At 44.1% G+C, this 21227-nt stretch overlaps 1 protein-coding gene across 2 annotated transcripts in view; it reads left to right on the top strand.

Moving 5' to 3' along the window:
* fgf14 (fibroblast growth factor 14) overlaps positions 1-21227 on the top strand; it is a 537893-nt gene that overhangs the window by 468849 nt on the left and 47817 nt on the right. The gene's annotated exons all lie outside the window — the stretch shown is intronic.

The following is a 21227-nucleotide window of genomic DNA, read 5'->3' as shown; positions in this document are numbered from 1 at the left end:
GGTCGGCGTGCGGGGGCGGGGCCCACTCGCCGGCATGTAAAATGGCGTCCCGACATCACCGCGCATCATCTAGATTGTCAGTTCGACGGGTGCGCAGCCGCATTGGCTACACGCCCGCCGAACTGTCAAAGGCCTATTGAGGCCATTAAGAAAGTAATTGAAGCTGTTCGGAATGATGCCCGTCCGACCCCTAAGGCCAACGGGCAGGGGAAGAGCCCAGGCGGCCTTCGCAATTTTCATGAAACCTCATCCACGGGCGGGATCGGGTTTCATGAAGCGTTTATAAATTAAATAAAAACTTTTGAAAAAAATTAACCGACATTTCCCAGCTCGTGTGACAGTTTCACACGAGGGGACATGTCCTTAAATTTTTTTTTTCTTTAATTAAATTTTTCGGAACTTAAACTAATCTCCCTGAGGCACCTCCGCACATCGGTAGATTTCTGCCATCTTTCACACGCGTGCACGACAAAGCGCAGGCCCCAGCTCAAGGAATCCCCCCCCACACCCCATCCCCCACCCACATAGGGGGCGCCCAGCACTTCCGGGTGTGCTTCACGCTGGGCGGACCTTAATTGGCCTGCCCACGTAAAATGGCGGTGCGCACCCGATCGGGGGCACCAATCGTGTCTGCGCGCACTCCCGCCCGCCCCCGCACAACCCTCCCTAACGGGCGGGGGAAATTCAGCCCATAAACTTTTTGGGTTCAAGTCCTGCTCCAGGGCTTTAAGCACAGAAATCAAGGCTGATGCTCCAGGGCAGTACTAAAGGAGTGCTGCACTGCCGGAGGTACCGTCTTTCAGATGATGTGTTAAACTGGGGCCCTGTCTGCTCTCTGAGGTGGATGTAAAGAATCGTATGATGCTGTTTTGAAGAGCAGGGGCACTTTCCCCGGTATTTTTGGCCAGTTTTCCCTGGCCAATATTTAACTGGTGAACAACAGATTATCTGGCCATTGTCACATTCCTGTTTGTGGGAGCTTGCTGTGCACAAATTAGCGGCTGCGCTTCTTACATTACAACAATGACTGCACTTCAGAAAGTACTTCACTGGCTGTAAAGTGCTTTAAGATATCCAGTGGCCATCAAAAGCACTTTATGAATACCAGCTTCTCTTTTTTTCACTAGCATAGAGATATCAACATTGCATCTCAGTTAGCCACCTCTCCAAGTAGAAATTGAGGGGGACAGGGGGTTGGTGTGGAGCAAGGTGAAGGCTAAACTCCAAATGAATCATTTACGGCTTCAACCCAACAAATCACAGGCCAAGAATATCCCGGTCAGACTGCTAGCTGGGAGCAGGGCTTACTGAGTGCACTGGTCATTAAATTGTGACCAATTCAGTCCATTGAAATGAATGGAAGGCAAATCACCGTGGATCCAAATTTTCTGAACCAGAGCTTCCATTCACAGTCTATTGGATGAGGAAGAGAGACTAGTTGATTTTCACTTGGTTGTGTAACCACACTGTTTGTTATAAGACTTCTCAAGAAACCCTGTTAATTGATTACTGCAGAAACAAGAAAATCAGACAAGGCATGCAAAGTTTTTTTTTGATAGAGTCATTAAGAAGAAACTTTTATGATTGCAGGAGGGTCACAGATGTGAGATAATTGGCAAAAGAACCAGCAGGGAGATGAGGAGGCTTTTTTTGTTTTCACACAGCGAGTTGTTATGATCTGGAATGCACTGCCTGAAAGGGCGGCGGAAGCAGATTTAATAATAATTTTCAAAACGGAAACGGTTATGTGCTTGGAAATGAAAACAATTGCAGGGCTGTGGGGAACTAGCAGTGGAGGGTGGGGCTCATTGGATAGCTCTTTCAGCAAGCCAGCACATCTAATGGGCTGAATGGCCTTCTTCTGGGATGCATCATTCTATGATTTTACACATGGAAAAATGGCACCTTGGGATGTTTTACCACATTAAAAGTGCTATATAAATGCAAGTTGTTGTTGTTGCAGTAGGCACTATAAACTGTTGAAGAATGAGAGAAATTGGATATCTAACTAGAGGGATTTTCTGGAAGGCAATTCTGTGTTCTCGTGGCATCGGTCACTGAAAATAACAAAGACATAAATAGCACAAAGAGACAGGCTTGCCATTTTCTCCCACATCTCTTCAATTTCTGTGTTACTTAATTGGCACTGAATATGCTTCGCTTCCCCTGTTACTAACATCCAGGCAAGTAACAAAGAAAGGACATATGTAACAATAAACCCACAGGGATAAGATCCAACTAACTCTGTTTTATGAATTTGTTTCAGTTCTGCTTATAATATCACCTACTTTTATCAGTCAGTTCCATGAACATAATGGGATTTCAGTAGAAATGTTTCAGTCAGTTACACCTGAAAGGTAATTCATTAAATGGGGCAGTTCTATTTTACAGCCATTACAAGTGAGATCTTGCTGCATCTTTTATCGTGGATTTCAGTAGAACTTGTGCCTTTGCGTACTTAGGCCAGTAATTGGCTACAGTATGTTAAAACAACTGAAGGAGGGGCAAGGAGGTAGAATAATGGGTAAGACGTTTGAGCCATAATTGACAATCAAAGATGTCTTCATCAAGTGGGTTCATGGTAAATGTAGCACTAGCTAAAACAATGATTGACTCAACCTTTAGTCTGTTGTTCAGCTATCTAAACTGTCATATTGAATAATGCAATTGTAGTACACACTGTGCAATTACAAACTCAAACAAACCTTGCACATTGTACACACAAATAACCCAGAAAAAATAGAGCAACGTTTGCACCATTCCTGTTTCTTCTGTCCGCCACCTTTATGTTTTTAACATGTTTTGATCCTTAGGAAAGTGGAAAGTTCGAGGAACAGTGAAAAGCCTTTGTACCAACCTTCCCCGAAGCCCACCAGACCAAAATTCCCCTGAGCTGCCCCACTGCTCGCACCCCCAACCCGACACTGAAACCCTGAACTCACATCTTCCCCTACTTTCTCCCTTATACCCTGTCTGACCCACCCCCTGCTCACTCCACCCTATTCCCGTTATACTGCTGACCATCCCGACTTCCCTTCCTGGTTCCCATGTTAACTGATAGAGTTAATGGTTCTCTCTCCTCAGGTACCGTTCCCCCCTCCTTCAAATCTGTCGTCAACATGTTCCCCCTCAAAAAAAATCAGCTGTTAACACCATTTTCCTCATTGCCCCCATCTCCAACCTGCCTTTCCTTTCCAAAGTCCTTAAACATAATGTCACCTCCTAAATCTGTGTGTTTGAACCCTTCCCATGAGGTTTCTGCCCCTGCCATAATAGAAAGAAAGGCTTGCATTTATATCACACTTTTCACAACCACTAGACGTCTCAAAGTGCTTTACAGCAAGTACAGTACATTTCAAAGTGCAGTCACCATTGTGATGTAGGAAACACAGCAGCTAATTTACACACCGCAAACTCCCAAAAATAGCAATGTGATAATGACTAGATCACCTGTTGTAGTGATGTTGGTTGGGGGGATAAATATTGGCCAGGTCGCCAAGGAGAGTTCCCCGCCATATTGACCTGGGCTGTTGCCCGCCCAGCTTCCATTTTGAGGCTGGCGGGGGGAGTTCAGGAGTGAGGGGAAGCCTGGCCTTGGATGGGAAGGGGATGCTTTCCTCAACACCTCCTTCCTTTCCAGATCGGGCGACCCCCCTACAACAAGGTCTACCCCCTGCGAGTGCTCCCTCCCTCCCCCCACCTGCTGTCTCCATCAAGACGCCCAGTACTCTCTCCCCACCTTCCTGGACCTTATCTCTCCACCCCGCTGAGAGATCCTCCACACATACCTGGTCCTGGACTCTGGGACTTAGAATCTGAGGACTGCTTTTTGTCTCAGTCATGGCCACTGCTGCTCTTGGCTCTCCTGGGACTACAGAGCTGCTGGTCAGACTGGCCAGCAATTCTTTAAGATGGTACCTCCTCCTGAGTGAGGGGCAGAAGTCCAGTCTCCAGCCAGTTAAGGCAGCTTGGAGTGTTAATTGGTTGAGGGGCAGCCTGTATCAGCAGGGATGCATTCCCCACTTTACTCACCACGTAATGGGGCAGGAAATCCCACCATCTGGAAAACCCTGACCGGAGTGTCTATTACCCCTTATATAATTTAAATAGAGAGAGACAGCGGAATGCTGTGGTACAGTGGGATCTGGGTGTCCTGATACATGAATCACAAAAAGTTTACATGCAGATACAACAAGTAATTAGGAAGGCTAATGGAATGTTGGCCTCTATTGTAAGGGGAATAGAGTATAAAAGTAGGGAAGTCTTGCTGCAACTGTACAGGGCACTGGTGAGACTGCACCTGGAGCACCATATATAGATTTGGTCTCCTTACTTAGGAAGGATAAACTTGCATGGGAAGCAACTCAGAGAAGATTCACCAGGTTGATCCCTGAGGTGAAGGGGTTGTCCTTGAGGAAAGGTTGGGCCTATACTTGGAGTTTAGGAGAATGAGAGGAGGGCCAGGATTTTTAGATTGCTGGGGTTTCCCTTCCTGCCATCCGAAGAGTTGGCGGGACACTGTTTGTCCCGCAGCCATTTCGCGCTCCAATGAGCATTCATTGGCTGGAGGTGGGACATCCGCCCCCTCACTCGGGAGGAAGTCCCACCCCAGAGGGCTGCCGGCAAACCTGATTGGCCAGCAGCTCTCTAGCCCCTGCAGCGCCAGAAGCTGCAGTGGACTGAACTGGAACTGCAAGCAGCCCCCAGAGCTGAAGTCTCAGGAGTCTAGGACTGGGTAATTGTGGGGGTCTCAGGGCGGGGCGGGCAGGGACCCAGCCGGAAGACCATCCGAGGAATTTCACTACCACCCCCGCTCCCCACCCCAGCTACAAACCCGCCAGCGGTGGGAGGGCATAAAATTCTGTCCCTTGATCTTATTGAAACCCTGAAGGTTCTGAGAGGGCTTGACAAGGTGGATGCTGAGAGAATGTTTCCTCTCATCGGGGGAATCTAGAACCAGGGGGCACAGTTTCAAATTAAGGGGCCTCCCCGTTTTAAGACGGAGATAAACAGGAATTTCTTCTCTCAGAGGGCTGTCAATCTTTGGAATTCTCTCCCGCCCCCCCGCAAACAGTGGAGGCTGGGTCATGGAATATATTCAAGGCCGAGTTGGACGGGTTTTTGATCGACAAGGGAGTGAAGGGATTATGGGTGGGGAGGGGGTCGTTGGGGTGGAAGGCAGGAAAGTGAGCCATGTCCACAGTCAGGTCAGCCATGTTCTTACTGAGTTGCAGAGAAGGCTGGAGGGGCAGAATGGCCTACTCCTGTGCCTCTTAATTAAGTTCTTGTATCAATCGCTTGCTTGAATCGCCTATTTAGTCCTAATTTTCTGGGTTTTACTTTATAGGTCTAGTTTTGACATCTCCATTAATGTAAATAATTTGTCTGGAAGTTTATTTACAAGGGTAATTTGATTTTGCAATAGTGTAGCTCGGACATGTTTATCGCTTTGCTGCTCAGTATGTTTGGAGTTTTCCTTGATGTAAATCAGGACGTCGGAAAGACTGAAGGTCAGGATTAATGGAGAAGGATTTACATTTTTAAAACAATACAGGTCATTTGAGGTTCTCAACAGTCCTGATGTACTGTCGGCTTGCTTCCCCAGAATGGTTCACTACTAATCATACACTTCATTTATAGATAGAATTAGTGAAATAGGCTACAGCCTTTGCTCAGTTGGATACTGCTCAATTTTCTGGTGTAACAAAACAAAGGAAGATAGAAAGAGCTTGCATTTCTATAGCACCTTTCACAACCCCAGCACATCCCAAAGCGTTTAACAACCAGTGAAGTACTTTTTTGAACTGAAGTCACTGTTGCAACCTGGGAAACGCGGCTGCCAGTCTGCACACAGCAAGATCCCACAAACAGCAGTGGGATAAACGAACAGATAATCTGTCTTTAGTGATGTTGGTTGAGGGATAAATATTGGCCTGGATGCTTGGGTCGATCTGCCTTGCTCTTCTTCGAAACAGTGGCCATGGGATCTTTTAATTCCATCTGAGAGGGCGGACGGATCTGTTTAAGGCGGCATCTCTGGCAATGACAACAACAACAACCTGCATTTATATAGCACCTATAATGTGGTTAAACTGTCCCAAGGTGCTTCACCGCGTTATCGAAAAAATAAACACCAAACCACATAAGATGGTATTGGGGCAGACGAGTGACTAAAAGCTAGGTCACAGAGGTTTTAAGGAGAACCTTAAAGGAGGAGAGATAGAGGGATGGAGAGGTTTAGGGACGGAATTCCAGAGCTTAGAGCCCAGGCAGCTGAAGGCACAGCCGCCCATGGTGGAGTGATAGAAATCGGGAATGTTCAAGAGGCCAGAATTGTGACCCCCTTGGTAATGCAGTGAGAGCGTCAGCTCAAGGCTCCGGACTGAGAATTGCACTGTAAACCGTCTGATTCATACACAAGCTTGTTACGCACTGAGCCACAGCTGACACCTTAGTTAGATGAACAATGTTTTGTTTACAAATGTATAATTTATTGTGATCAGTCAGGCATTCAGTGTCATATTAAAGCTCTCCATTCTCATGTATAAACATGTTTGCTACGACACTCATCAGCATGTATCCAATACAGTTAGTCACTGCCTTAATCACACAGATTCCTTCAATTTAATGCATTACATTTTTAAAACAATTTTCTCTGCTGAACAATTTGTTACACTCATGTTATACACTCCAATAAGCTTTAATTCATAAATCATTTTGTCACCTTTATTGGTTATTGTGAGTTGTCTATTTAATGTTCGTTTTTCTTCCACTTGATGAAACAATTCAATTCAATAAATGTTGTTAAAGGAGAGCTATAAGGAAGCATTGCTACAATCCTCACGTCTGTCTGTCTGTCTGTGTTTGCCCATGTGCAGATATCTACATCTTCAGAATAAACATCATTAACTGCACTTCCTAAAACGTAAGGTCATAGCTCAGTGAAGTGGAGCTCTGGATAAAAGAGGACTGAGGGGTAGCCCAGTTGAGGTCTTTGAATTAATGAAATGGTTTGGCAGAGAAGATCTTTCCATGTGTAGGGGGTAGACTAGAGCTAGGAGTCATAAACGTAAGACATGGTGTTACAGATCACCCACGGAGTCCGAGTTGCTGTGGCAACACACACTTCCACATGCATGTTGTAGTCTAGAACTATGAGCTTCACCTAGAGTCTTGAAAGAAATGGCTAGTGAGATAGTCGATGTGCCAGTTTTAATTTTCTAAAACTCCCTGGATTCAGGGAAGCTTCCATTAGATTGAAAAATAGCAAAAGTAACTCCTTTATTCAAAAAGGTGGGGAGACAGAAAGCGGGAAACTACAGGCCAGTTAGCCTAACATCTTTCATTGGGAAAATGTTAGCAGCTATTATTAAAGACGTTATAACAGGGCACTTAGATAAATTCAAGGCAATCAGGCAGAGTCAACATGGCTTTGTGAAAGGGAAATCATGTTTAGCCAATTTATTGGAGTTCTTTGGAAGAGTCACATGTACGGTGGATAAAGGTGGATGTTCTGTACTTAGATTTCCAGGAGGCATTTGATAAGGAGCCACATCAAAGGTTATTATGGCAAATAAAAGCTCATGGTGTAGGGGGTAACATATTGGCATGGATAGAAGATTGGCTAGCTAACAGACAACAGAGGGTAGACATAAATGGGTCATTTTCTGGTTGGCAGGATGTAACGAGTGGTGTGTCACAGGGATCAGTGCTGGGGCCTCAACTTTTTACAATTTATATAAATGACTTGGATGACAGGACAGAAGGAATGGTTGCTAAATTTGCCAATGACACAAAGATAGGTAGAAAAGTAAGTTGTGAAGAGGACGTAAGGAGGCTGCAAAGTGATATAAATAGGTTAGGTGAGTGGACAAAGATCTGGCAAATGGAGTAGAATGTGGGCAAATGTGAAATTGTCCGTTTTGGCAGGAAGAATAAAAAAGAAGCATATTATCTAAATGGTGAGAGATTCAGAGGGAACTGGGTGTCCTATTGCACAAATCACAAAAGGTTAGTATGTAGATGCAGCAAATAATTAGGAAAGCTAATAGAATGTTATCATTTATTGTGAGGGGAATTGATTACAAAGGGAGGGAGGTCAAGCTTCAGCTGTACAAGGCACTAGCGAGACCACATCTGGAGTATTGTGTACAGTATTGGTCTCCTTATTTATGGAAAGATGTAAATGCATTAGAAGCAGTTCAGAGAAGGTTTACTAGACTAATACCAGGAATGGGAGTGTTATCTTACGAGGGAAGACTAGACAGGATAGGCTTGAATCCAGTGGCATTTAGAAGAGTAAGAGGCGACTTGATTGAAACCTTTAAAATCCTGAGGGGTCTTGACAGGGTGGGTGTGGAGAGGATGTTTCCTCTTGTGGGAGAATCTAGAACTAGGGGTCACCATTCAAAAATAAGGGGGTCACTCATTTAAGACAGAGATGAGGAGAAATGTTTTTCTCAGAGGGTCGTGAGTCTTTGGAACTCTTCCTCAAAAGATGGTGGAAGCAGAGTCTTTGAATATTTCTAAGGCAGAGGTAGATAGATTCTTGATAAACAAGGGGGTGAAAGGTTATTGGGGGTAGGCAGGAATGTGGAGTGGAGATTACAATCAGATCAGCCATGATCTTATTGAATGGCGGAGAAGGCTCGAGGGGCTGAGTGGCCTCCTCCTGCTCCTATTTTGTATGTTTGTACATATCTTCGTATGGATTGTAATGATAGAGGTTCCAACTTTCTTTCCATCACATGTCTGATAAGGAACCTCTCCCACCCTTATTGCCTGCCAGTGGCACGTGTTGAAAGGATTTGCAGGTTGATGATCAACCTGTTCGGCCGAATTATGAACAGATCCTCCTTGGTCATCACCTTGGAGTCAAACCCAGAGCTTCTGACTCAGAGTCAGGGACAGTACCCACTGTGCCACAGGACCTCCATACATATAAGATAGTCATGAATAAACCTAATATGGAATTCAGGAGAAACTTCTTCACCCAGAAAGCGGCGGGGATGCAGACCTCACTACCGCAAGGAGTAATTGAGGCAAAATAACATAGGTAAATTTCAGGGGAAGGAATAGAAGGAAATGCTGATAGGGCGAGATGACATAGGTTGGGAGAAGGCTTGTGTGGTGACACCACATGGACCAGTTGGGGCGAATGACCTATTTCTGTGCTGTAAATTCCATGTAACTCTTTCTCTCTCCCCTTCTCTTTTATTTTTTCTCTCTCCATTTCCTCTCTTTCTCTAAGAGCTTTATATATGTTAACTTAATTTTAAGTTCCTGATCACTTTGACATAGAAACCACATCAATTAATTGCTTTTTAAAATTCTTTCATGGGATGAGGGCGTCGCTGGCAAGGCCAGCATTTGTTGCCCATCCCTAATTGCCCTTGAACTGAGTGGCTTGCTAGGCCATCTCAGAGGGCAGTTAAGAGTCAACCACATTGCTGTGGGTCTGGAGTCACATGTGGGCCAGACCAGGTAAGGACGGCGGATTTCCTTCCCTAAGGGACATCAGTGAACCAGGTGGGTTTTTATAACAATCAGTGATAGTTTCATGGTCACCACGGATTAGTTTACAATTCCAGATTTTTTTAATTAAAAGAATTTAAGTTCCACCAACTGCTACAGGGGAATTTGAACCCACACCCCACAGAATTAGACTGGATCTTTGGATTACTAGTACCAGCGACACAACCACTATACCACTGTCTCTCCCAAGCACCAGTGGCATTGATGTGGGTTGTTGCGATACTACCTGCTGATCTAGGGGGCATCTTATTATGACAGCCCCACCTTGATGACTGCTAAGACCTGGACCCCATGAGAGCAAGGTATTAGACCAAATTCTTATGGCTGTTTCTGTCACCATATTCTGCATCTATCTCTGACTGTTCACTTGTTCTCACTAAGACCTCATCTTTGTGGTTTATAGACTAGTTTTCAGGGTTTGTCAACACATTTTCTGGTTGTGTTGATAATCTAAACTGGTCTCTGCCCATGGTAAGGTTGCCAACCCTCCAGGAATGTCCTGGAGTCTCTAAGAAATAAAGATAATTCCCCATGACATGGTTGAGAATAAAAAATACTGGGAGAGAAACTGCAGGGCTATAATAAAACTTACAATTTTAACAAAAACTTTCAACACTTTCAACTGCCCTCCGAAATGGCCTAGCAAGCCACTCAGTTCAAGGGCAATTAGGGATGGGCAACAAATGCTGGCCTTGCCAGCGACACCCACATCCCATGGAAGAATTTTAAAAAGCAGTGAATTGATGAGTTAGACAGCCATTGAACATGGGAAAAAGGCTGTTTGACCAACAGTCAAGAATCCTTCAACTGGGTAATCAAGCGTCTACTCACGTTTCTATTGGTGTAGGATGTGAGGATGGACATGTCAGATGTCAAAGGTAGGAGAGTGGGGTTGGAGCCGTTGAAGGCAGGGGTCATGTGATGAAACCTCAAGAATATGTCCAACTAGAGTTGGTGAGCTTTGTACCATTGCATTGGACAGTCGCGTTATAATTACAGCAAAACAGGCTGATGGGTAAATGATCACTGGACAGCTGGAGTGTAATACCCCTATTGAATTGTCTCCTCCGGGCCATCCATCTCTTTTTTGGAAATAACAATGTGTTCTGACAGAATAAAAGTAAGAAGGGTCTCCAACGACATCAGTAACTTTCACCAGAAGCATAGTGTTGACAGGAAACACAAAATGTGTAAAGATTGTCACCTTCAAAGATAAATTTGATTTACAAATGAATCACAAGATCCAACACCTCATTGAAATAGGTGGACATGAAATGAACAGTGGACATATGTCCCTCAGCACATAAAGTAGCCCAAATTTTTTTAACTAAATTCAAATTCTCAAAATGTCATGAAAGAGAAGAAAGGCTTTTCAAGGCTTATTTGTTTATAAAGCTGCTTCCGCATCCTCAGGCATTTACCGTCAGTGAGTTATTTTCGGTGAAGTGTATTCGCTGTTGTGATGTAGGAAATGTGGCAACCAATTCGTGCACAGCAAGTTCCCACAACCTGCAATGTGATATTGACCAGATAATCTGATTTTAGTGATGTTAGTTGAGGAATGAATGTTGACCAAGGCACCAGGGAGAACTCTACCGCTCGTCTTCCAACAGCGCTGTGAGACCTTTTATTTCCATTTGAGAGGGAAGAAGGGACCTCGGTTTGGTGTCTCATTCAAAAGACTGTGCAGCACTCCCTCGGTACTGCACTGGGAGTGTCAGCCTGGCTTATGTGCTCAAGTCTCTGGAGTGAAATTATGAACCAGTATTTCCTGGATTATGAATCTAGTTACATAACCACAATTCCTACCTGGGAGCGGAGCAGAGGCAGGTTGGGAGCCGGGAGCAGCATAAATAGAGCCTGGAGGTCAGAGCACTGCCTTTCCTACCTGGGAGCAGAGCTGAGGCAGTCGGGAGCCGGAAGCATTTCAGCTTCTGAAGAAACTGAGTGGGGAGAAAACAACTGTGACATCACAGGAAACCAGTAAGTTGATTGGCCGGCAAGTGCTTGGTGTAAGGGGCAGTGTGTTAAACACCAGCTTAGGCCACAGGATTTAAGGTAGATCTATAAATAACAAGAAGTAAAACTTTAAAATAAAAAAAGAAATAAAATAATTAAAATAAAATAGTTAAAATAAAATAATTAAAATAAATACCTAAAACACATACCCATGTAATTAAGAAAAACACACCTTTCAGTTGTAATTGTGCGTGGTGCTAACATTTAATAAACATAGTAAATTGCAGTATACATAGAAATTATTCCAAATTAATTAAGAAAATAATTAAAATAAATTAGCAAATCAGAATAAATTAGTAAATAAATACTGTGTAAGCGCTTAATATAAAGTTTAAGGTGTGTCATTGCAGCTCGGCCAAGTGGAATGTACATCTTGTTGGATGTGGGAAATCATGCAGGCACAAAGTGCTCCCGATGACTACATCTGCAGGAAGTGTCACCAGCTGAAGAAACTTGAGCTCTGAGTTGCGGAGCTTGAGTGGCAGCTGGAGTCACTGTGGTGCATCCACAAGGCTGAGGATTACGTGGATAGCACATTTAGAGAGGTGGTCACACCACAGCTAAGAAGTACACAGGCAGAGAGGGAATGGGTGACCATCAGAGTATCTAAGAGAAACAGGCAGGTAGTGCAGGAATCCCCGAGACTATTTCGCTGTCTAACTGCTTCCCCATTTTGGATACTGGTGAGCGAGATGGTTCCTCAGAGGGACTGTAGCAAGAGCCAAGTTTGTGTCACCGTGGGTGGCTCAGCTGCACTGGAGGGGAGGAGGAAGAGTGGAAGTGCTACAGCATTAGGGGATCCCATAGTTAGAGGAGCAGACAGGCATTTCTGTGGCCGTAGACATGAATCCAGGATGGTATGTTGCCTCTCTGGTGCCAGAGTCAAGGATATCACAGAGTGGCTGCAGGGCATTCTTCTGGGGGAAGATGAACAGCCAGAGGTTGTAGTCCACATTGGGACTAATGACATAGGTAGGAAAAAGGGATGAGGTCCTGAAAGCAGATTTTAGGGAGTTAGGAAGGGAATTAAAAAGCAGGACCCCAAGAGCAGTAATCTCAGGATTACTCCCAATGCCACATGCTAGTGAACATAAGAATAGGAGGATTGAGCAGTTCAGCACGTGGCTGGAGAAATGGAGCAGGAGGGAGGGCTTTAGATTTCTGAGGCATTGGGATTGGTTCTGAGGGAGATGGGATCTGTACAAAAAGGACCAGTTGCACCTTAACAGGACTGGGATGGCTGATCTCATGGGGAGGTTTGCTAGTGCTACTGGGGAGGATTTAAACTAGATTGGCAGGGGGATGGAAACCTGAGGGGAAGTTCAGAGTGGAGAGGAGAAAAACTGGCAGAGGGAAGTAATGAAGTATCAACTGATAACGAAGATATATCAGAGAGTAGTATCAGGGTAGATAGAGTACTTGAGAGTTTGATAGAATTAGAGTAGGCAATAGTAAGCCATTAGATGGGGCCAGAATAAGGGGGAAAGTAAATAAGTCTAAATCAGGGCTAATGTGCATGTATGGGAGTACACGGAGTATGGTTAATAAGATTAGTGAACTGCAGGCATAGGTTGACAAATGGAATTGTGACATTATTGCTATAACAGAGACCTGGCTCAAAGAAGGACAGGACTGGACATTAAATATTCCTGGGAACAAGGTGTTTAGGAGAGACAGGAAAGGAAGAAAAGGCAGGAAGTGACAATATCAATTAAAGATGACATTACAGTCCTGGAGAGAGAGGATGTTCCAGAGGGGTCGAGGACGGAATCCCTCTGGCTAGAGGTAAGGAATGAAAAAGATGCAATAACATTGATCATTGTAGTATATAGACCACCAACTAGTGGAAGGGATGTGGAGAAACAAATTTGCAAAGAAATTGCAGAGAGGTGCAAGAATTATAGAGTAATCATAATGGTTATGATAGTTTTCAATTATCCAAATATAGACTGAGATAGGAATAGTGCAAAGGGACAGGAGGGGTGAGAGTTCCTGGAATGCATTCAAGATATTTTTCTGCAGCAGTATGTTTCCAGTCCAACTAGAGGACAGGCACTTTTGGACCTGGTTCTGGGGAATGAGTTGGCCTAAGTGGAACAAATATCAGTGGGAGAGCCTCTAGAGGACAGTGTTCATTGTATTATAAGGTTTAGGTTGATCATGGAAAAGGACAGGGAACAATCCAGAGCAGGGATAATTAACTGGGAGAAAGCCAACTTCGATGGGGTGAGAATGCATCTGAATCGAGTGAGTTGGAATCAAATGTTGGCAGAAAAGACAGTGGCTAAATAATGGACCACCTTCAAAGAAAAAGTATTGCAGGTGATGTCAAGGTATATTTCCTTGAAGGGGAAAGGTAGGACAAATAAATCCAGAGCGCCATGGATGACGAGAGAGATAGAGGTAAAGATGAAAAGGAAGATGTGAATGTACGACAGATGACAGGTAGAAAATACAATGGAGAATCAGGCTGAATATAAAAGGACCAGAGGGGAAGTGAAGAACCTAATAAGAAAAACAAGGAGAGAGCATGAAAAGAGGCTGGCAGTGAACATAAAAGGGAATCTCAAGATCTTCTATAAGCATGTAAATAACAGAAGGATGGTAAAAGAAAGAGTAGGGCCGATTAGGGACAAAAAGGGGATTTGCATGTGGAGGCTGAAAAAAATAGTGCTAGTGTTGAACGAGTACTTTGCACCTGTCTTTACAAAAGAAGAGGATCCTACCCAGGCCGAGGTGAGAGGGGAGGTAACTGGTACACTAGAAGAACTTACAATTGAGAGGGAGGTGCTGTTGGAAAGGCTATCTTTACTAAAAATAGATAAGGTACCAGGACTGGATGAGATGCATCCAAGGGTACTGAGGGAAGTGAGAGTGGAAATTCCAGAGGCACTTGTGATAATATTTTAGTCTTCCTTAGACACAGAGGAGGTGCCAGAGGACTGGAAAGCTGTGAATGTTACACCCTTGTTCAAAAAGGGATAAAGCTGGCAACTACAGACCAGTCAGTTTGACCTCAGTGGTAGAGAAACTTTTGGAAACTATAGTACGGGACAAAATCAATAGTCACTTAGACAAGGGCAGGATAATTAAGGAAAGCCAGCATGGATTCATTAAGGGAAAATCATGTTTAACTAACTTGCTGGAAATTTTTGGGGAGGTCTTCTTCTTATCGTGTCCACGGACAGCCTATACATGGCCCAGCCAGAACTGGACACATTTTTGTGCCTTGTTGTTGAATTTGGCAAGATCTGCAACAGTGCAGGGTTCCTCTAGCGATAGGCATTGCAGGAGATGTTGCATAGTCTGTGGCTCAGTTCCACATTCACAAGTTGTCAGGCTGGTTGTATATCCCCATTTGCTTAGTGACACCTTTGAACGACCTACACCAGTCCTAAGTCTGTTAAGGCACTTGCAGGTGGCCCAGTTGCAATTAGCTCCTGGGGGAAGGCTTTCATCCGGTAGAATTTCCATCGCTGGGGGTTGTTTGAGACTGGCGAGCCGGTCTTTCCACAAGGTGATGCGGGCTTCAGATGGGGTTGATTGTAATGGAACAACACTGTTCATGAAGCTCTTCCTTGACTTTAGGCAGCTGGGTGTAGGTGTATGACCATGTAGAGGGTGCCTCTCATCTGATGTTTGACGGAGTCGCTCTTTCTTGCTGGCTACCGTTCTTCTTCTATCAGGGGGAGCGATACCCGCCAGGATATATAGGCTGTTGGTGTTTGTTGGTTTCAAACGACCTGTGATAAGTCGGCAGCTTGCATTCTGAACGGCGTCCATCTTCTTAGCATGAGTAGATCTTTCCCATGCAGGGCAGGCGTATTGGGCAGTGGAATAGCAATGAGCAAGTGCACTGGTTCGCAATGTTTTCGAACTTGCTCCCCATTTTGTGTTAGTGAGCTTATTCAGGATGTTGTTTCGTGCGCTCACTTTTGGCTTTGTCTTTTCGATGTGGTTCTTAAAGGTGAGGCATCTGTCAAGGGTGACTCCTAAGTAGATAGGGTGCTCACAATGCCTCAGTGTTGCTCCACACCAAGTTACTTTAAGCTGGCGTTTGGCTTCATGGTTTCTGAGGTGGAATGCACAAACTTGCGTCTTTGATGGGTCTGCGCGAAGGTGGTTTTCTTCATTGTAGGATGTTAGTCCCTCCAAGGCCTCAGAAAGCATTTTCTCCATGGTGTTAAAGTCAGTGCTTTGGGCAGTGACACATAAGTCATCAGCATATGTAAAACGGCGTGTGACACCGTTTATTGTTGGTCATTCGTGTAGATGTTGTACAGCAGCGGTGCAAGCACGATTCCCTGAGGAAGACCATTCTTCTGAATACATCACCTGCTGCGCTTCCCACCTAGTTCAACATAGAACCAGCCATTCTGAAGCATGCTTTCTAACAGCTCTGTTTGGGGAGGTAACAGAGAAGGTTGATAAGGGAAGCGTAGCTGATGTGGTGTATATGGATTTTCAAAAGGCATTTGATACAGTGCCACACAACAGACATGAGCAAAATTCTAGGCCATAGAGTAAAAGGGAAAGTAGGCACTCTGGATAAGAAATTGGTTGAATGGCAGGAAACGGAGAGTAGTGATGAATGGTTGTTTTTTCAGAGTGGAGGAAGGTTTGTAGTGGAGTTCCCCAGTGGTCAGTGTTGGGACCCTTGCTCTTCCCGGTATATATTAATGACCTAGACTGTGGTGTGCAGGGCATGATTTCAAAATTTGTAGATGATGCAAAGATTGGAAATGTTGTCAACTGTGATGAGGATAGTCTTGAACTTCAAAAGGAGGATTGGGCTGACAAGTGGCAGATGAAGTTCAATGCAGAGAAGTGTGAGGTGATTCATTTTTTAAAAAATTTTTTATTCATTCATAGGAGGAAAAATATGGTGAGACAGTACAAAATAAAGGGAGAGCCCCTAAGGGAGGTGCAAGAACAGAGGGATCTTGGTGTATAATAGGTCACTGAAGATGGCAGGGCATGTTGAGAGAGCAGTTAATAAAGCATTAAGTGTCTTAGGCTTTATTAATAGGGGCATTGAGTACAAGAGTAAGGAGGTCATGTTGAACTTATATAAGACACTAATTAGGCCTCATGTGGAGTACTGCATCCAGTTCTGGGCACCATACTTGAGGAAGGGTTTGAAGGCATTGGAGAGAGTATAGAGGAGATTCACAAGAATGATTCCAGGGATAAAGAACTGTAGCTATGAGGATAGATTGGAGAGGTTGGGAATGTTCCTACTCAAGGGAACATCAAGAAGTAGAAGGCACAGATTAAAAATAATTGACAAAAGGAGTAAATGTGATGTGAGGAAAATTTTTTTCATTCAGAGGGTGGTTGGAGTCTGGAACAAACTTCCTGAAAGGGTGGTGGAGGCAGGTTCGATCAAGATATTCAAAAGGGAATCGGATTGCTACCTGAAAAGAGAGAATATGCAAGGTTACGGGAATAACACAGGGAGTGGGACTAGGTGGAATGTTCTTTCAGAGAGCCAGTGCAAGATTCGATGGGCTGAATGGCCTCCTTACTGTGACACTGTGAATACATACTATACTATACATACTATTTTCCCCCAACTGCTGCCCCCTCCCCCCACCCCACCCCAAAAGGGCCATCTGTTACTTGTTCCATGTTGTTCTTTCACAGATGCTCACCCTTGTTCTGCTATTCACACATTTTGGTTTTTTTCCTTAATGCCACTATCAGCACCTCCTTTAGCCCTTACCACTACCATTAACACTCCCTTTATCTTTTTTCCCATGACATCTTTGTCTATCTCTCCTTAGCCCCGACCTATTTTGCTTCACCTGCTCCAATCCCACCCCCTCCCTTAAACAGTATAAATTTTGTCACATTTCTACTTCTCTTTAGCTCTGAAAAAGTGTCTTACGGACTCAAAACGTTAACTCTGTCTCTCTCTTCACAGATGCTGCCAGACCTGCCGAGCTTTTCCAGCATTTTCTGTTTTTATTTCAGATTTCTAGCATCCGCAGTATTTTGCTTTTAACATACTGTAGGTACCCCTAACACAACCAAACATTACAAACATATATTGTAAAACAAAATGGAAATAGCAACTCTTGGGGAAAGAATTATGAATTCAGATTAGACAAAGTCTTTGCATCATTTAGTCAGTATTTTTAATTTGCATTTGCAATTATTAAACTGCCTGTAAAGCATAAATGTAAAAGATGGACGATTTGAAGGCATTGCAGTGATGAGAGAATGAAGTGCAGGAAAGCAAGTTTTATTGCTTAAATTCAAATCTATGGACTTATTTTTATATTAAAAAATTGCTATGGTGGTAATACTTTATGACTGTTGCTAATTATCTCGTAATGTGGAGTTGGCAAATAACCCAGTTAGCACAAGGGCATTGTTTTTTATTTGATTTGATTGAGCCGTGTGATGTTGCTCAGTCTTTCTCACAGTGCTTGGCAACCAGAATAACACGGCCCTCCAGTGTGAGAGTGGGGCTCCATGCTGACTCCTCTGGAGGGCCAGCCTGATCTCGGGGGTGCTCCGGGAGATGGGGTGAGCCTGATCAATGTGCAAACGTGGCGCGGGTTCAGTGGGATGTTGGAGAAGAGGTTCTTGGTCGATCTTCCAGAATTTTGGCTTCAAGGTGATTAATTGATTGCCCGCGCACAGTGTTTGCGAGAATCAGCTTTGAGCTCACTGTGGCGTGAATAACCCAGTTAACTGCGTTGAAACCAGGAGGGAGATTTATGACATTGTTCTAAGGGCTTCAAAACGCTTTCTATCAGAGAATGCTTTCAGAATGTGGCTTGATTATTTCATTGTTGCGAAGTATTAACGTTGAAAGAATAAAGAACTCCAGATTTTCACAGACCTTCGAATGACAATTTACAGAAGACCACATTCTGTGATGCAAGTCATATTTTGTTTGAGTCTCTGCTGACCCGAATAAGGCAAAAGTTGCATTTCTGAAAATGTAAGACCATATTTTCTGACAGCAGTCCAACCAGATTTTTGTATTGGAATGAAAACAATTCATACCTTTAGATTTGTAATTCTTGTGATTAAAATATAGTCAGATAGTATTGGGGGGGGGTGCAGTCTGTGTACCACCTTATAATCTTTGTGACAGTGTGCACCGGGTCCTAATCATAACACTCATTCAGCCTGACTAGGGTTAGATGAGATGGTTGGAATATTTTGTAATGCTTCTCTCACTTAACTGGATTAACTGAGGCGAGCTATAGTACAGACGATGTTCCCAGTCAAGTGAGGCATCAAGCAGAAATTCCCAACAATTACTCATTGGTTTAGACCATCACATGTCTTTGGTCTCCACCACAAACTCTGTTCCCTAGCCCCCACTATCCAGTGACTGAAGCTGAGTCAGGCAGTTGGCTAGCTTGGCGTGCTAATTGTACCCGAGCTCAACTTCCGACCCTGTATCCTTTCCATCACCGAGACTGACAATCTTCAGCTTCCCACCTCCCCCCCTGAAACCCTCCTCAACTCATCTGCAGTTGAACCCCTCATCAATGCTTTTGTTATCTGTGGACTTGACCATTCCAGTGCTCTCCTGGCCAGCCTCCCACCTTGCACCCTCTGTAAATTTCAGCAGATCATAAACCCCTCTATTCATGTCCTAATCCTAACCAAGTCCCATTTACCCAGCATCCCTATTGCTCACTCACCTACATTGACTCCCAATCCTGCAACCCTTCAAATTTATAATTAGCATCCTAGTTTTCAAATCCCTCCTACCCCAAACCCCCATCTTCATAACCTCCTCCTGCCTCACAATCCTTCGAAATTTGTGCACTCCCCCAGTTCTGGCCTCTTAAGCATCCTGGTTTTAATCACACCACCATTGGCGGCCTTGTCTTCAGCTGCCTGGGCCCTAAGCTTGGAGTTCCCTCCCTTAACCTCGCCACCTCTCTCTCTTCTCCTTTAAGAACTTCTGGTCACCTACTCTAATATGTCCTTATGTGGCTCAGTATTAAATACCGTCAGCACTTCTGTGAAGCACTTTGTAACATGTTACTATGTTAAAGGTGATTTATAAATGCAAGTTGTTGATGAATTGGAGAATTTTCCTTAGAAAAGGAATGCTAAGTACATTGTTTCACATTGAAGATATTCCCCCCAGATAGTACATGAAATGATGCAGCATGCTTTAATGCTCAATTTTTAATGAAGATTTATTGCTCATTAAGTTTTTTTTTTGCTCCCTTGAGAATTAATTTGGAAGTCGGGAATAATCTGTGCTCATTATCACCAGTTTGGTAAATGACTGTAACCTATTTATCAATAATGAAGGTAAAGTTATATTTATTAAAATCTTTGAGAATTGATACCACGCCAGTTACTTCATTCCGCTGTCCCGCTAGACTCCAGCTGTCTCAGGTGTGAGCATCTATTACCTGCAAGATGAGCCACGCCAATTCAGCAGGGATACCTCAACAGCAGCTCCTAAATCTGTCAACTTTACCACCTAGGCAGGTGGACAAGGGCAGCAGATACATGGGAACGCAAGACCCCCTCCAAGCCACTCACCATCCTGACTTGGAACTAATGGGCCGTTCCTTCACTGGCGCTGGGGCAAAACCCTGGGAACCCCTTCCTAACAGCACTGTGGGTGTACCTATACCACATGGACTGTAATTCAAGAAGGCAGCTCACCACCACCTTCTCAAGGGCAATTAGGGATGGGCAATAAATGCCAACTTTGCCAGCAATGCTCACACCCTGAGAAAAAAATGAAATAAAATAGCAGTGGGCAAGAGAACTGTTCGGGACTTTACTCGCACATTGAGTGGGCAGATGGGGTCTTGAGTTTAATGTCTAATTTGACCTCTGACAATGCGGCACCCCCTCAGTATTGCACTAGATGCTTCAACCTAGAGTTTGCACTCAAGTCTGTGAAAAGGAACTTCCCACAGAGGTGAGAGTGCTACCCACTGAGCCACAGCTGACACCTTTATTAATCACTATGGCAGTTGTTACATAACCATTCCCTTCAATAATGTATCCTGTCATTTTGTATGGCAATTACATGCCATACTGGAACCCTCCTAGCTGAACGTGGCATATTTCTTCTGGCTAGCATAGGACGACTGGGGCTTTACAAAGCATGATAAATAGTGAAACACGAGAGAATGCAAGAGTGGTACCTTCATGTTGCGATCCTGCTGTCGAAATAGCACCATACTGACTCCTTCACTGACACTGGAACTTGTTAAATCTAACTAAGCAATGGATAATGGCTTTTCAATATTTAAAAGCCCTTTATGTTTCCTGAAGATTTTTTTTAATGTTACATTTAAAGCTGGTGACATCAAAATGAATGTAAATAAGGCATGCCCTAGCACTAACCTTAGAATTCCTTTCAAACCGGAGTGTAATTCATTCGCGTATTGTTATATTTATTATACCATTAGGAACAGTGCCTGCCTCTCTTTAACAGCAAAACACTCTTCATCATGTCAGTTCAACAGCTGACTTAAAACTAATGCTGTTCATTTCTGCCCATGCATGGCAACACAGTTCTGGCCTTATCAAATATAAATATGACCAACATCATCTCTCACATCTGTTTTGCTAACAATGTGTCAGCATCTCTCTTCGTCCCCACTGGGTTGTATAAACAGTTGGACCACACTCAATGTTCGGTTCTGGTCTCCATATTACAAGATGGA

The sequence above is a fragment of the Cetorhinus maximus genome, chromosome 7 (genome assembly GCF_964194155.1).
Source record: "Cetorhinus maximus chromosome 7, sCetMax3.hap1.1, whole genome shotgun sequence".
NCBI lineage: Eukaryota > Metazoa > Chordata > Chondrichthyes > Lamniformes > Cetorhinidae > Cetorhinus > Cetorhinus maximus.
This window is presented reverse-complemented; position numbering and strand designations above follow the sequence as displayed.